This window comes from Dendronephthya gigantea, unplaced genomic scaffold (genome assembly GCF_004324835.1).
Source record: "Dendronephthya gigantea isolate DGI-Jeju-01 unplaced genomic scaffold, DenGig_1.0 000365F, whole genome shotgun sequence".
NCBI lineage: Eukaryota > Metazoa > Cnidaria > Anthozoa > Malacalcyonacea > Nephtheidae > Dendronephthya > Dendronephthya gigantea.
This window is the reverse complement of record NW_021163375.1, coordinates 1,004-19,936: the sequence shown is the minus strand read 5'-3', so window position 1 is coordinate 19,936 and position 18,933 is coordinate 1,004. Positions and strand designations below refer to the sequence as shown.

General features: G+C 33.9%; 1 pseudogene; it reads right to left on the bottom strand.

The window, feature by feature from the left end:
* Positions 1-2,601: 2,601 nt before the first annotated feature.
* Positions 2,602-12,048, bottom strand: LOC114542565 (annotated as a pseudogene).
* Between the last annotated feature and the right edge of the window lie 6,885 nt (positions 12,049-18,933).

The window sequence follows — 18,933 nt, the reverse complement described above, 5'->3', positions numbered from 1 at the left end:
GTCTGTCGTTAATTCAAACTTTTCATATAGCCACGAGCATTTTTCCCCCGATTTTCCATTTCTAGTATATGTGTTTGAGTGAGTTATGACTTTTGCAGTGCATGCAGTGACATAGTTGTTTTGCATGACAAAGAAAATTAATCTTATTTGTTGCATTCACTACTTAATAGCATGCATATACAGCCATACACCAGAAGATAATCGCCGTGAAAAAACGAGGTTTACTGCCGCCGTATTGTTTCAAACAATCTCTTTCCTAGAAAATCTTTTTCCTAAAAATTTTTCACTAGGAGTGAAGATACATTGAACGATTAGCTATATATATCTACCAATATTACAAAAATGATAACTTCGTCACATATATAATTTAATCTTTCTATTAGGTAAATATACTATGTAGTCATTTATTATATCTATTAATCACGCATAATTCATATGAATGTTCTTTTAAAATCATTATTCTAAAAAGGCCAAATAAATAGACCTTTTCAGCTTGTATGCAAATTAACCCATTTCAAATGAAATGGTTAAGTTTTATTGGTTATTCCATGGTCACCACATCTGAAATGGCTTAATTTCAGCATGCAAGCTGAAAAGGCCTGTATATAATAAAAACGAATCAGATAAAAATTAGAACAAATCACGAATTTCTGTTATGGACAAAGCTTAGAGTGATAATTCAAATAATGATAATTCAAAATTAAACCCATTGCGGTTCCTCTTCTATTTTTTGCCATATTTGATGGATCCATATGACAATCAATTAGGTTTTTGATGTAATATTACTAGCTACATTCAGTGTCTTTGTATTCTTCTTCAGCGACTACAGGAGGACTTACTCTAAAGAATTTGATCTAAGTTTTGATGTACCGTATTATGTTTGAGACCATTTCTTTTCATCCTATATACAAGTAAGTTGTTCAGAATCATCAAATCTCATTTACCCAACGCGCATTGTTTTGCTGATGATACTCAACTGTGTTTATCCTTTAAACCTGGAACTATGTTGGCAGCAGCTGGGAAAGGTTAACATCGATTGTCTGCAAGTGGGAGACAAGCAGATTACGCCTTTTGTGGCGAAAAACTTGGGATCTTGGCTTGATTCTAAATTAAACATGTCAAAGCATATTATGTAACAAGACATGTAGCACTGCTCTTTCCCATGTTTTCACCGGTAATTCACGATTCAGACACATTACACATGTCTTGGACGCTTTGCACTGGTTGCCTGTTGCTTACAGGATTCAGTTTAAAATTTTATTATTAATTTTTAAGTATATACATGGATTAGCCCCGAAATATCTAATGGATCTTACTAACATTAAAAGGCACACTAGGTACAGTTTAAGATCAAGTGGAAATTTGACACTATTACCACTATTTGACGCTACCAACAGGATAATGTTTGACGACTCTTGGACTTGGTGGGAGAGCATTTAAATCAGCTACTCCAAAACTCTAGAACGGTATGCCGGCAAATATTCGTAATATGGACAATTTAAATTATGTTAAAGCATTGAGAACCTACTTATTTAGGATGGCCTTTGAACACTGATATACTTCAGACCTTTTATGAAGTGAAATCTAATTTTAGATGTAAAAAACTTTAATTTAGTAACTGTAATTAAATTCTAGAATTTTATGTATTGCGCATATGAACATATCTGCATGCCAACAGGGACCGCGGAGCAGTTTTTGGATTGGGGGGGCTAGCGAAGCCGAAAGAGTGAACCCTCGGGGGGGGACCATACTTATCTGTTTTATATTTTTCTTGTAAACACTTCAATGAAAACATTGTTCACCAACACGGATAGTGAACACATAATTATGATTACACAACTTACTATAAGGAGTTTTTATTCGTATTATTATGGCCATGCATATAAAAATCGCTATAAAGGAATCACATGTATTTTGAAAATTATTGGGGAGGCTAAAGCCCCCAGCCCCCCCCCCTCAGCGGTCCCTGGCCAATATGCTAATATGTTAAACATGCATTTGCGCAGTAAACAATAATGTATATCATATAATATAGAAAATAAAGACACATTTACATCGCATCGGTGAATTACTCAGTTTACGACAACTAGAACTAAATTAAAACCAGGGCCCCTATATATAGCCGCGTTTACACTGGACCAGGTCTAGGACAAGTCCAGGTAATATGTGCCCCACGTTCACACTGTCTTCCTTGTTGCTGATATCAGATAGCCAAAGTATTTGACAAAATACTTAGAATAGGACCCAAAACACACCGGAAGGTGATAATACTATATATATCCTATATAAATCATACTATTAGGTTAAAAATTTGTCATGATTAGGTAAAGCCTAGATTCATATACAAGAATCCAAGAATGTGCACATTACCAAAATCTTGCCCCAGGTTAGGTCCAGGCCTGGCCCAGGCCACCTTTTGCTGTTGACCAGGATTTTGTGGCCTACACCAGGTCCTGGCCTGGTCTAGGCCGGATAAACAATGTTCACATCTAGGCCTAGGCCTGGTCCAGGCCAGGTCAAACACGTAATGCAAACGCGGCTTGTTTCAGATCCATATGCATGCATGAGTATTGTTGCTAGTTATCGTATTACGACGTAATGTTTTTTTTTTTACTTTCGTGATAAATCTTGCAGGTCCAGCGTCCTTGATACACGAAATATGCTGGGTAGCATGTTGCTAAGTGTGTGAAACATATCTGACGAAATGTCCTGAAGGAAAGATATATTATTTAGCATTTATACGGATAAGCATGGTTAAACGGAGCGTGGTCAAAAAAAGCACGGTCAAAAATGAACCATCACGCTTTGCACGATATATATATTTAGTATTTTTGCATGCACAAGTGAATATATCAAATCCTGCATTCTGATTGGTCATATTTGACGTATTATAAGAAATTTCAAAATGCCGGCGGCTAGCCGTTTTGTGGACGTTTCTAGTTACAAAGAGAAAAGCGAACAAATTTCTTGTGTCAATTCACTAGTGAAAAAATACTAAAACAATTTTTCGGCTTAGGCTCGGTGATTATCGGGAAATATTCACCTCGACGTTGTCTCGAATAATGTTGCAACAAAGTAACAGCTACCAAAAATACACAAAAGTATTTCTCGACGTTTCGACAACATATACTACAGTGATCATACGTGTTTTTGTTTTAGTGCGAGGTTGTGGCAACAGCAAAACAATACAAATGTATCAAACCTAAACTTTATGAAGTCATATTAAACTTCTATTTCACAATGAATATTATTCAGTTACCTTCGGCAAAACAAACTGGATATTGAATGATTCAGAGCCACTCCAGGATGCACATTCCATCATAAAACCTATACGTTCATCAGGAAACCTATATTATTACCTCTATTAGTCGATTCATTTATGGGAGGTTATGTGCATCGACGTTTCAAATAGCGCTAATATAACAGTATTTTGCAAATGTAAAATTTTGCCTTTTTATTTCCATGTATAGATTTGCTATATCAACCACTAAATCTACCTCAACTTTCACCATTGCTTTTTGGGGGTTAGTCAAAAGCTTAAAAAAATCGAGCTAAAAAGCCGGAGGAAACACTTTTAAAATTCCAGTATAATCTCTGCAGTGGCTTTCTAAAACACAATCTCATCTTTCAATTGAAATATTATAATGAACGTGAGACAATATATATGAATACCATTACACGTTTTCTTATCATATAATATATGTGTACTATTGGCGATTATCGTGTTTGATCAAGCAATCGGGTATACGCGCCCGGGAGTTAAAAACCTTTAATAAAACAGACTTATATTATTATATATAAAAAAAAAATGCGGTCACTCGTTCAATATTATTCTTAACACTCGAAATAAATTCTATATTTCCGCGCATCCATGTATTATTCTCTATACACAGGGGTGGACAAAAAAAGTAGCCCCCGTCGAATTGTGGCACAACAAGGAGGAATTTCGTTTTAAACTAATCGGTATATTTGTTTACATTTTTCAGGAAAAGCCAATCAGAATGCCTAATTTCTTAATACTTCATGTAAAATGGTATATATTGTACTTTTTATCAAGATTTATGCATTCTGATTGGGTTACTAAAAAAATAAACAAACTTGCTGATTGGCTAAAACGAAATTCCCCCTTGCTATGTAGCACACTTATATAATTTCACTATATAATAGATGGTATAGAGCCAATAAATGTTTTGTGTTTGCGCGTATTTCTTTGTTTTCGGAACTTGTTTAAAAGAATTGTGATTATAAACCCCAGATTAAAAAAATAAAATGTATTTGTAGCACTTTCCTTAAAAATTCAAGATGGTGGTTTTCGAGCAGATATGGATGGAAATTTTGAAATTGTGAAATAAATGTCTGTTTCCAAAAAAATTCTTCTGAAAAGTAACCTTTAATTTTAATAATAATATATAGTCAATTTATTAACCGAAAAACCCCATCTCCTTAAAAAACCCAGCTATACCCAAAATTTCTACGATATACGTACAATTCATTACCATGTACCTGCACATTTGAATGCAAATGTTGTATCTTTCAGACTACACAATATATAAATATCAATCACGTGACTATTGAATGTGGCTTATTTTGTTGACTCTTCTCTTGTTTCTTTATTAATATCAATTTTTATTCGCCTTACTATGACATTTAAAAAATTTTCAAAACAGATTTCCAGCGATTTCCCAAAAAAATTAATGTATGCAGTACAATCACGTGATCCACATTTACGTATTATTTCCAGGTGATAACCTTTATGACAACGGCTGTGTATATTATATATATATACCTTTAACACACTTCAGAACCAATTCTGCTCGCCTTGTACACCACGTTACTGTCATGTCCTGAAATTATGAATCAAAACATATAACAGTGATACAAAAATACTGAGAGACGTCATAACATGCATATTTTTTAACGGGTTGGTTTTCTCTGCATGCAAGAAAAGCTATCTTTGAAAAATCTTTCGGTATAGGTAAAACCAGTATTGAAGTTATAAAGCACATTATACATTTTTATTGTATGGCAAGCGTCACTTCCGGTGAAATGAGCTCATTGTTTGGCTGAAAAGAATTTTCAGCGGTCCAATACTTTCCCGTAATGGAGCAGTGTTACCGACGATCCATTACGAGATGAAAAATAGAGAAATTCTGAATGAAAAAGGCACAAATAAATGCTCAAGAGAAAATTTAATTGATTTTGCAATTAATAAGACTCCTCCAGACACTTTAGTTAAACTAAATAATTCAATATGTTGTTTTGTTTTTATCAAATGCGTACCAGGCTTCTCCTATAAGAAGTGACCAATATATTTTTTTCAGACAAACCAATTCTTTAGTTGGTAAAATACCTAATTCAAAGTACCACCTACGAAAATGGGTTATTTTATAGAAGTTTTTCTATCAGTTTTTTCAGTAGTTGAATAATGTTTTTAGGATATTCACGGCTCAACCAAGTGAATTTCTCGCTAGCTCTAAGAGGTACAAACCTCTGTCATTTCCTCCGCCAGCAAAACAGGTAGTGTTATGGTGTGAATATTTTGACGTGAAGCTGTATGCAGGACATTACGCAAACCACTGACGATTGCATTTCGTGCTGCAAGGGTGGGCGATTTTAGAGAGTCGTCGACGACCAGATGAAACACAACATGTACTTGAGAAAGATTGGAGTGACGTGTAATGTAAAAATTACCTAAAGTAAATATTAAAGATAAAAAGTAAATATTATTAAGTAGTAACTGGCAAGAAATATCGACAAAGTTTTTCTAACTCACCAGTCTCCATGGTTGAAGTTTTAAAAGCTTCATCATTTCTTGCGTCGATAGCCCCACTTATTTGCATCTTTTTCTGTCGTCTTTCCTCCAAATTCTGTTGAATCATACAAAACTGCTTATCCAAGTCAGGAAAATGGAAGTCCGTGGACTGCTGACATATGGACGCAAACTCTACAGGATAGCAAACAAATAATCAAACAGCTTATAAGATATTTAGAACAATATATTTCTCAAGTATTATATTATATAGTTTTACCAATATATATAATCGTAAAAAACAAAAAAGTTCTTGCATCGTCTTACTTCACCTCCTTTTTTTCTGGTTTTAAATCACCGGTGTTAATAGAATACAGAGCTACAACGATACCTTTCTTAATTCCAGTGTAGGAGTTAATTCTATTGTCGACAAGCAAAACCAAGCCGGAGAGTGATTGAGAATACAAGGACATTGCAGTTTGAATTCTTTGGGGTTGTGCCCATATACTAGTCCTAAACGACAAAATGGGATGTTACAATGCATTCCCGCTGTTTCTTCATACTCCAATACATGTTCACGATTATGTTCACGACAATTACGACAAAATGAAAGCGAGGCCTTACCTATAACCATATACGCTATGGAATTTGTGCATGCATAAAAGATATTTGCAGAAAACTTTTATGTTCCAAACCATTACATAGAGAATTTAATTCAATAATTATAAACTTTTATGTTCCAAACCATTATATAAAGAATTTAATTCAATAATTATTAACTTTTATGTTCCAAACCATTATATAGAGAATTTAATTCAATAATTATTAACTTTTATGTTCCAAACCATTATATAGAGAATTTAATTCAATAATTATAAACTTTTATGTTCCAAACCATTATATAGAGAATTTAATTCAATAATTATTAACTTTTATGTTCCAAACCATTATATAGAGAATTTAATTCAATAATTATAAAATATACATTTTTGAAGGAATTACATTCCATACCCTTGCTTAGCAGGTTTATAACGACATAAATCGAGAAGATCACAACACATCAACCTAAGATTATGCGTTGATTTCATCTGTGCTCCTAGAAAACGCAATAATATAATTCAAAAATCTTCATTTCAGCTATACATTACATCTTTTTAAGCAAACTTCCGCGGTTATTTTTTAATTTCTACACAACAATAACATGCATAAATGATACAATATATGTTGCAAGGTTGATCTAGCTCGTATTGTATGAGCATTAGCCTGTAACTGTAAGCATAGATATTGCTGGCTACATGCATATTATGTTTCAGGAATCGAGACCTATGATATGTTACAGCAAACGCTAAAAGGTTACATTTACTAAAAGGCTACACGATTTCATATTTTTAATTCCTCCCGGTGAAACTAGGGCCCGTTTTATAAGAAGATTATATGCGATATATATCAATGTTTGTTGACCAAGTTAATTCCGTGATTACTAAAAAACAAACAACATTAATTTCCTGATTATTTAATTTCTGCAAATTGTGAACCCTATACGATTACGAACATTGTTAACGAACCTAAGTGTATCGTAAAACTTTCTTCCAACATCTGATTGTGCACCTCATCAGGGAGCAAGCTAACGGTAGATGCACTGCGAGATCTAAAGCTGTGAAAAAATACATTGAATGAATTCGAGTGCTATTTTTCAGCATTACAAAAAGCAAATTGACGTTTCTGAAAATATGTATTAGAATATAAAGTTGTTCTAATTAATCTGTTAAGGTCTTTTAATTAACTTTGTTAAGGTTCGCCCGATACCTATTGTCGCAAGAAGTTGAAATTTAAACCGTAAAAAAAATTTTAATCTCATCTTTGCAAATTAGATTTAAAAATACAAGCGCGTATGTACAAACTTCTGGAATGTATACACTCATCATTTATAGACCAGAGAGGCGAGAATTTGGGGAAATATTATCTAAAGTGCACTATTGTACGAAATATTACCCTCGCTTGCGTCATCATTCAGATTTTAACGGTCATGCTGCGTGGCGAGACCACTATATAGGCAACGTACGTGACAGGCATTCTAGTCAGAATTTGATGATAAATTTCAACAAGGCAAAAAATTCTTAACTTTATATTCATTTATAAAAGGAAAATTTTCCTATCCACTGGCGGCAAGGAATAGATGAGGTTCTCGCGCCTCCCGCCCACTGATCTGAAATAAGAGCTCCCGCCCCCCTACCGTTACATTAGTTAATGAAGCCTCGAAAGGTGAAAAATATATTCAGCAGGGTCATGTAAATTAAAATAAATATATACCTTTCAAAAGAACCACCCGGATCTAAAAAAGTTAAAATCAAGTAAAAAAACGGTAAAATCAAGAAACAATTTACTACTCGACCCTTTTGGAGAGAAAGAATGCAAAGAGGAAATAAATTGTTCATATGTTTTTTAAACACGCACCGTTTGTCCACTGTACTACAATAATACTAAAATACTAAATTGACTTCGCAATATATTACGTACAACACACCTTTGCTTGACGTCTGGACAAGATCTTCGTGCACTTTACCAACCCATTCTTGATATTCTCTTTTCTGAACTTCTTGAAGGTCTGACAAAGCACTCGACCATTGCGTCGATATCATCTGCAGAATGTAATAAATGAAGGATTTTCTGTGTTGATCTGTTTCTGGTTGTGCCACACCTCTTATCTTAACAGACTAAAAGTTCTGAATTTTTTTTCAATTTCACTCAATTGTACTCTAAATATACAGGAAAGCATCAACAAATTAGGGACCAATATAGTAACCTGTGTATCTTCACAATGTCTTGCCGCAAGATTATTTTACTGATTCGTGATAGTTATCCGAATTAATGCCAGCAACTCCAGGTTCCAGTGCTTCTTTCATTTCCTTATTTTGCCTGAATCGGTAAAGAAAGTTGAAAAAATTGGTGTTTACAATTTGAGACTTTTTGGACAATTTGGAAAGTTCTTCACAACTAAATTTTAGACCGGCTCTGGGATAAATCGCCTTAAATCACTATTTTATTTGAGCAAGTATCTCTTAAACCACCCTAAATCAAGTTGTAATAAATAGCATTAAGTCATATCCTTACGGTCCCAAAGCTCCCAAGTCAAGTTTAGACGATGCTAACAACTGTTGTGAGGAAAAGCAAAGCGAATATGTTTTGCCAAAATATATCATGCAGTTTAGGCACAAGAACATAAAATCCATACATCTTCTTCCAAACTATATCTTATATGATATAGAGCGCCCATGACATTGGCCCTATGCATTGGCCCCATGTAAAGCAAACTTTCGACCTAATGACGTAAGGCAACAAGATGCAGACTTTAAGGTTTTCTTATGACCTCTTTCGCATTCCTTTCTCAAGGGATGGTATTTTGGCTATGTCCAAGACAAAACATCCTTCTTTAATGCATGCATGAAAAAAAATAAATAAATATGGAAATAAGCTAATGACAAGAAAATGAGGCTTAGAGTTAGAGGCCTGATTCTTAAGTCTCGTTTTGGTTTTAAAGGTTTTTTTAGTCCCGAATGGATGGAATTTTTTTCATGTATGTGTTGAAGGATGATGTTTCGCATGCATGTTTGAAAGAGGTTCTAAGTTAAAAACAATGAAGTTGTGACGTGTAACTAAAAAAGTATAAAAATTAAAACAATCAATATACTTTTGTTCTAACTTGTCCAGAGCAGCATCTCTTTGTGCCAACATATCCTGAACAGCTAATGCATAGGTATTCTCTAACTGAAGTAATGTCTCTAAGGATGCTGAATGGATGAGGAGGTGGTACATCTCAGAGAAGGTCAGTTCCTCGGTTTTCACTTCTTTTGCATCAGAATATTTTGAGCATTCTTGTGTAAAAGCTTCGTTCCATGAATCAATCGCTATCTCAGCTTGTTTTGCATTGTGTGTACATATCTCTAAAATTTCATCTGCTTGATCATCAAAAAATGCATTATTTTCTTTCCTCATGAAAAGCGTAAGACAATTCAGTAAATCTAAAAGCAATTAGAATGAAACCAATCAAATACAAAATCGATGCAGTAGCCTCTTTTTGATTTGATTTGTAGGTTTCATTTAGTACTTCAAAAAGTGTTTAATGTCTACTAACAGTTTGCCTTTTCACTAGTACTATACTAGGTTACCCATGGGTAAAAATGCTGCCTGAAAGCACGATGTCAGTGTTCGGGTTGCCAATCTCGTTCCCACGGAATTCACTACGAAGGATCCTGTACGAAGGCTGTTTATAGCTTAACCTATTTCCTAGTTGAATTTTTAATATTTTATTTAATCCTTGACCCCAGTGTTTGCTATTTTGGTTGCTATTTACTTATGGAGTAGTTTGTTCGATGATCTATGAACCCTTTGTAAAATTTACCTGTTATGGTAGTGCATGTGCCGTGGTTCAAAATTTATCTCTGCTAATTTACTTTGGATTTTAGATATTGTTTATTGTATACCTCTTAATTGATATGGAAAGGGGAATTGACAGCCAATAGTTGCGGAGATCTACATATTGAAGATTTTATGATGCAATTAAGTTCTCGGACTGTTTTAATACATCTTCATCCGCCTGGCATGATAATGGAATATGCAATGGATAATTTGCAATATTGCTTTGAAACCTTGTCATTCAGCTACTACAGATTAAACAATTTATTCTGTTGTGACTCGAAATAGCAGCGTGTCTAGAGGTTTGCCCGCGTGAATTAAGCATCGCCACTAAATTAGTTTTGACGCACATTTCGATACTATACATTTACGTGGTTTGACAGAAAACGTATGGCAGAATTCGAGTATACAAGTTGCCAATATGTCAGCCGGCCAACCTATAGAAATTGTTGGCGCATTCACATGTTGATGTATTGCCTGGTTTGTTGATATATCGCTTGTTGCCAAGGATCAATAGATCAAAAACATTATTATGGCCAATTCGTTATCTTGAAGTACATTTCTGGCGTTTTCAACGCTTCGAATCTCTACACGAATAATAAATTCGTTAAAATATTTAGCGCGCAGACCAAGGTGGCAGTCCATAATGTGAGGTTTTACCCGATGCCTAGCCGTTTCTTGTCATGACATGCCGTCATTATCCAGCCGCAATGCGTGCAGGCACAAGTGAAAGAATGTATAAGAACTTCCAGAATGCAATGCACATAGCAAAATCAATATTTTCCCTCCTAATATATAGATTACTAAGATTAGGAGGAGTGCTGCCTTGCTCGCTTGCTTCAGGCTTGCTTGCTGCGGCAGCAATAAGGTTATGTTTATGTATGCCTTTGAAAAAACCTTTTACCAAATTATCTTGAAATGTATATTACCAAAATTGGTCAGTTATTGTAGTCATATATGGACTTACAGTATAATCTTTTTGTCCACTTTTTTATAAAAAATAAAAACCCCAACATAATGACTAATGACATTGCTCCTGAAGCCTGGTTTTGATTTCATTTAGTCATAATTGTCATGAACAAGTGATTTTCACTGATGAGAAATAGTTTGGATGTAAATTTGTCTTATTTTAGTATTTAAATGGTTATGCTGACTGAACCATACATAGAAATATTCTATCACATCAGACACCTTTACATGCATGTATGAATGTTGTTGTGTTGGTCAGCTTAAAATATTTTAATGATTTAGCCTGTGGTGCAAGTGTGACCAGTGGATACAATTGCAACCAAGCACAAACCCTACAGATACAGTTTGAAGAACCATCCCACTCCCATCACCAAGTCATAATTTCAAGTTGGGTCATGTACTGATGGAAATTGTGCAAACTGCACAACCATGAGTTAAAAAATACTAGTAAGTAGTAAATATATAGAAGACATCAAAATTGTGTGCCCAATACTTTCCACACTAGGATCACAACTACAATGTATAATTGAGGTTGCATTATACTTGCATGAAACCCAGTAGTTTATAGTAAAATGTAATAAAAAATACCCTCTTCCAAGTAGGCTGGCAAATTGTGATAATTCACAATTCTCTTCGTCAATTCATTCACTTTTGAAACATCAGCGGGGATTTTTACATTTGTCAGAAACTTACAAGACTTGTCCTCATTCACAAACTCAAAACTAAATTCCTTTGTTAAACCAGACATCCTGATTGCATTATCATTCATATGCACAAAAACATTGCTACTAATGTATTTTTTCCTGTTTTTGAGTATTTGAGCATAATAACAAATTACAAATAGCTCAGTCTCATTGTTGTACCACTGGTGATTGGTTACCACTGATACAGTAGAACCAGAACCAACCACTACGATATCTGAGCCCACGACTTCATCTTCAATTGCATCTATGTCAGTGGTAACATGAACGGAGCTTCATATAGGCTTGGCGAATAAGATTGAAATACCCGATTAGCACCTCATTACACGTATATAAACAGGTTTCATTATCTCTCATTGCCCGTATGTAAGTGCTAACGAAAGATCTGCTGTACCTGCTGGCGCGCTGCCTCCAGAGCAGGCTGGAATCGACCTATGAATCGACTGACCTTCGTTCCGCTAAAAACCGCGAAACTATAAAATTTGCGCCAGTGTTCCGTGTTCGCCATATTGCTTTGATCACCTTGTGTTCTTTATTAATATTCATTTGTTTATTCGTTGTAATTATTGGAATTTTGCTGTGCCGGCTTTGGAACGTTGCAATCAACTCTAGGGTAGCTTGGGGAAACTTCAAATATGATTGTTTACAATTAAACATGTGAGTAATTAAAATAGTGTACTGTGCATTTTTATAGCAAAGATAAAAATATATCACCACTTTTCCTGGGTATTCGCCTTCGATTTTTTATTTATTCGCCTTCGCCTGGGTATTTCGATAAGTCTGATAAGTCATGAAATTATTACGCTGAAAGCTAACCTTGATTGTTTCGTAAATAGTGGTTGACTGATTGTACTATATTTTTGTTTTTAACGTCAAATTACTGTATATAATTTTATAGGGCCCGAGGAAAGAAGTTAAAACAACATTTAAAGTTGTGGAATATAGAGGGGGACGTGTTCGTAAACGCTCGAAAGTCACCATACCAGTTCATATAACATTACCTGGCCAATCATCTGTTTCGGGGCAAGCGAACACCAGTGGCAGTGATCATAATGTTAAAGATATAAATGAAGGTGATCAGTATGACGGATCAATCGTTGACTTTACTGATGTTGCCAATGTAGATGATGATCACACGAATGAAATTCCCCAATATGGAAAACAATCCCTCCTTAAAACTCGTGTTAGGCAATATCGTAAGAGAAAGGAAGCGGAAATAGAAGCCTGGTCAAACATACGTGAAAGTATGCTGGATAAATACATCGAAAGCATGGCATTATCCAATGATACCAGTTGCTGCTTTTGTTCAAACATAGCTGAGTGCCGATGCCTTCAATGCGGAATCCTGCAATTAATGTGTGCTGAGTGTTGTATAAGAAGCACAAGCAGTCTTTGCATGTGCCAGAGATATGGAAGGTAGAGTATAATTATAATGTATAAGCTGCATGGATATAGGTAGGTGAATGTAAATGAACAGCAATGAAAGGATGAAGAATTTCTGGTTTCCAGTTTAATTTCAAAAGACAAGAAAACCATTTTTTTTCAATCACTAATTAATTTATATAAAATAGAGGGAGCGAGGAAATAATAGTTGATAGTTATTTATATGATGTTAATTAGACTACCTCTGTTAGTTAATAGTTTATGGGTATAGTCGAGTCAGCGCACAGCTCAAAACTGGTATATTTTCACCAATATATTCATTCCAGTAATTTCTTGCTACCAAAAATTATAATATTATTTATTTATTTTATCAGATTGTATGCTTTCATTTATAATTATTACATTAAGGTTATTTGATTTTTTATTGTAGGAAGATAGGTTTGAGGTTTTTGTTTTTGAAAGAGATGTGTGGAGAAAACCTGATGTGAATGATTTAAGTGGCTATGTTGAAGAGATTACTGTTGTTAATTCATCTGGTATGGTGTTTGATGTACATATATTTCAATTCTTAAAGTTTCTGAATTCTTTACTGTCTGACTAAAAACATTTTGTAACAGTTGCTTTTAGAAAACAACCTGACATTTAACTTTAATCTTACTGCTATTAATTATGTTTTGTAGGAGTTCAAATCAAAACATCTGTTATGTTTTATTATGATGAGGAACCATGCCTAACCCTTATTGGTTATGGAATGTGGCCAGCTACACCTAAAGAGCCAAAGGTTGCATTTGAGATCCATCTACTTGAAATAGCTGAAGTACTCTTCCTGGAGTGCCGTTTGTCTACAAAGCAATTTTGCAATGCCCTAAAGTGGTTATGTCCAGATCTTTCTCCAGCTTATGTAAGTAATTAATACATAATTACTGTATATTATATGTTTTATATATATATATATATATATATATATATATGTATAAAAATATATAAATATATAATAATATATACACCCGTTTGCAAAAACGTTGGCCGCAGATAGATATATAGATAGATACCCGAAATCTAATTAGAATTGCATATGTTGTGTAATATGATTGAAATCCCATGCAAATGTAATCATATGCAATTCTAATTAGACTTCGAGTATCTATCTATCTATCTATCTGCGGCCAACGTTTTTGCAAACGGGTGTATATATATATATATTATATATATATATATATATATATATATATATATATATATATATTATAATGTTACGGGAATAAGCACCTTTCAACATGGTTATTAAAGTGAGGGGCTTTTTGCATTAACCATGCATCACTTTGATTGTGACTCTGACGGTTTAGTGTATTTCATTAGTGGTACATATAAATGTTGTGGGTTACCTACAGTATGTAAGAAATAGTATAACACCATTTAGATTGCAATTTAATTTCCAATAACGTTTTTGAGTAGATACGGCAAAGGAATATTTTTGGGCAACAATTACATGAACATTTTTGGGGGAAGGGACATTCAGGTTAAAGTGATTTTTTGGTGCAGGTTATTAATGTCATGCATGCTTAATAATTAACCTCAATGAAAGGGAGAGGTTTTGGATTAAAAAGCCTAGTAGTTATATGTGCAATATGGGCTCAATCTAATCAAAGAGGTTTAATTAATTTATGTATATGCAATGTGGTAACTATTAAGTAATGTAGCATTAACCTTTTCTACTAGGTAAAAGACATTTACCGACTACTTGTTGGCGAATGCTTCACAGAATTTAGATTCATGCGACATCAGTTCAGGACACTGAAAAAACTCAACCCTCAGCTTGTAGATGATGGAACTATATGTCCAGCATGTCCCAAAGTGAGTCGATTTCGTTTGCTTAATAATATTTCCCATAATATTTCCCATAAGCCTGATGCAGGAAAAACTCATATCAAAATCTTTATCCATTCCAAGGAAAAAGGAATTGTGCATATTTCTGTCGACGCACTTTTTGGGTGTGTAAGAAAAAAAAGTTCTGGCGAGAGCACTGCTCCTCCGAAGCATGGTGAGACATTTTTTATCTCGCAAGACAAAGTCGATTCATTCACCAATTCCTATGGAAAAAAGAAAGATGTGAAATTAGAGAATGTAAGAAAACTGTAACTGAATTATAATCTAAATTCATTCTAAATATGAATTATCCCGCTTTTCATTTCATTCTATGATTATGTCCGTGTTTAACAAACTCCTTTTTTTGCCCTAAACTAAAACTCTGCATGAATATTTTCGTCAAGGAGTGCAACCAATTTCAAGCCGGAACAAATTTAAGATCCAAAGTAAAGTCCAACAAGCTTGATGAAACAGCTGTTTTTGGATGTTCTTGTCGCCATGAATTTCCTAACACCTTCTTTAGTCTTAAACGGGAGAGCAGTAAGTATATATTTCAGCTAACTACTGTATTATTTTAATGGATTAACTGACGGGTTTTAATTCAGCATTAACTACTGTATTACAGTAAGGACTTCACAGCATCATTAGACTTTTCGTAAACTTTCTTTAAAATGACAATAAATAATTATTTTACTAGAATATCAAATGCGGTGTTTCTATTGAAACACGTAAAGGAGAAAATTTCACATCCTTCGGTGAAGTTAAATTTTTTGTATGATATTGCTTGCACTTTGGAGTCTCATTTAAAGGTTTGTTAAATAGACCTTAGAAGTGTTTAAATCCACAATTTTGCATTGCATTTTATCATTTTACACTGCCAAGATTTAGGTATATCTAAAAGCTATTAGGATGCATGATGTATTTGCAGTATGTTTTTAGTAAATTTTCGTGCACACAATACAAGTGTATCAACACGGCTTCAGCATGTAAACAGTATCGGTGTAAAATGCTTTCGCATCTTGAATGTATAATATTATAAATTTGTAACACTATGTTATAGATTTTGCCGTTTTCAGCAATATAAAACTACATTTTTAGGCGAGTGGGCAAGTTGATTTGTTGGATGATGTAAATCTTGCAGTTCCTACGTTCCATGTATATGGTCATAAAGTAAAGTGTCAGGTAATTTTTATCCATTTTCAAAATAATCTTTTTGATCGTTACAGCTCATTGTACATCGTTACATTTAAGTTGTCATGTCAATTTTAAATAGGTATTGTATAGTCCTAGAAGATTGGAAGGCTTTGGATTGACAGATGGAGAGGTTATGGAGCGTCTTTGGTCATACCTTCGTCCCACTGGAAAAATTACAAAGGAAATGACTGCCAGCCACCGAATCGATGCGCTCACTGATTACCTTCTACATTATGCGAGGAAATCAGTATCGCAGATTGGTATGTTATTGTGTTTTACCTATTACACTAAAACAATTACCTAATGCTTAATTATGAAATACTATGATCATCTCGGATTTTATTGTTCTGTACGGAATCTGGCAGTTTGTAGGCCTGGCAAAACATCCGAACCGTGTCAACACAACAACAAAAATACTTATATTTTATGCATGCTAATCAATTCATGACAATTATTGAGTTATTATTGATGACAGGTAATCGCTAATTAATTTTCCTCATTTCATCGTATTCATTATTTTTCTATATATACATTTTCTTCAATTGCTAAAGGTGATCTGTTGTGTCAACGGATGCAAAATACCTTGGAAATGCAAAAGTACAGCAGTGAAGAATTTAAACTTTTAGCTTCAAAACTTGGAAAGGATGGTGAGTACTCATACAGCAAACCTGGAATAAGTTGAGACAATTAAGGTAGTTTATTCTGTGTACTTTACCTGTCTGTAAAGAATCAGAATGTTTTTAGAGTCCATCATATATATATATATATATATATATATATATATATATATATATATATATATATATATATATATATATATATATATATCCTCAAACCCCATAATGTTTTTATGTTACCTACTAATGTTGTTTGAAGATTTAATGCGTGGAACGTTTTAACACAGAAAATACCCTACAAAAAGATGTTCACATCTGGATTGCTGAAGAAGAAAAAACATACATTAAAAAGTGTTCAGTGCCAAGTATGTCATTATATATCTTAATATCAAAATTTAGTTTTAAATAATTATCTTTAAATATGGTAAATTTACTTGTCCAGTTGACCAGATACTATCCCACTATGAATAATACTGTATTTTAGATAGCAACATCGACTGTTATATAAGGAACTACAGTATATTGAAATTCTTGTTTGTCATATATAAACATTTTACACGAAATGCCTTGATCAGCTACATTTGATATTTTGATTTTTGAAACAGCTTCAGCAACAGGTTATGGATCTCTTCAGTATGCAGAGAAACTTCAACAATACTATTCTGCAAAGTGCGTTGTTTACAAATTGTATGAAATAGAGTTAAACTTCTGGATAAATTTGTTTTATATTCATTGTTCATAATTATTCCCTGTTCACTTTTTGAGTTTGTTGTATATTAGAGACGAAAGTTCTAAATGCGTTCCTGACTCACCAGCATGGAAAATAACAGTTGAAAATGCGCTGAAGTAAGTGGCTTTTTTGGACTTCATGCATTTGCATTTGATTTGAATTTTGTATAACAATTAATTTTAATTAACTCAAAATATTTATTTTAGGTTAGATAACATGTTAAAGAAGATGGAAAAAGGCTTTTCGAGATGGCTGAGTGACAGTCCCACATTTCACGAAGCAAAACGGAACCTGGAAAAGCAGAACAGGAAGGACCAACTAGAGAAGATTCGCCATATGGCATCAGAAAGGTGGTTTCTACTTCAACTAATGAAGAAGTATGCAGGTAATATTGCACGAAAAAAATGGCCGCATTTACCCATTATCCATATTATTATTATTATTATTATTATTATTATTATTATTATTATTATTATTATTATTATTATATATTATTATTATTATTATTACCCATACCTGGATTATAAATGTTTTACTGCATGGATGCCGGTAAAAATGTTTAATTTTATCTATTGAACATCTTCAGGTGATTGGATATTTATCATATAATCCGATGCAGGTTCGATTCCTGCAAGATGTTTAAGCCTGAGTATTTTGTACTAACCCTTCGCAGTGGTAACAATTCCATACATTTTTATAAACGATCAAGCTATCTTCCTTTTTATAGATGGTCAAAGTATTGCGAAGAAACTTTGTGGCCAAATTACTAGGCAGACGAATATGATTAAGAAAGCCATCAATACCTACAACGCAAGTGCTGGAAAAGTGTCAACCATATCGGAAGTTCAATATCCAGACCAATTAACTTTTGAGCAGTGTGTCAATATTGAATCGTCGTTGTGGGATGGGTTAGACAGCACCGAACAATGTAACGTGCACGTGCCCAGATCAATTAAAAAGCACTTAATTGATATGTATAATGTAAAACGAAGATGTGAGGAAGAAGTTGTTATGTTAAAAGATGAAATGAGCAACTGCATCAACTTCTTCACGCAATCCCTTGATCAACTTGAAAGTTGGTATAATGTGCTAAAGGCAGACAATCTTTCTGAAAGCAATCGTGGAATAATAGCTGTATTGTCGTCAAGAATACGTTCACTGTCTTTCTTCATTGGTATTCTCAAGCAGCAATTTAACGTTGATGTTTCGCTCGCCACGGAGAAAGCACATTATCCTGACGAGGACATTACTGAAGAAGCAATAGCGGAATACTATAACATGCTGAGCATGGAGAGTTTGGAAAGCGACGAT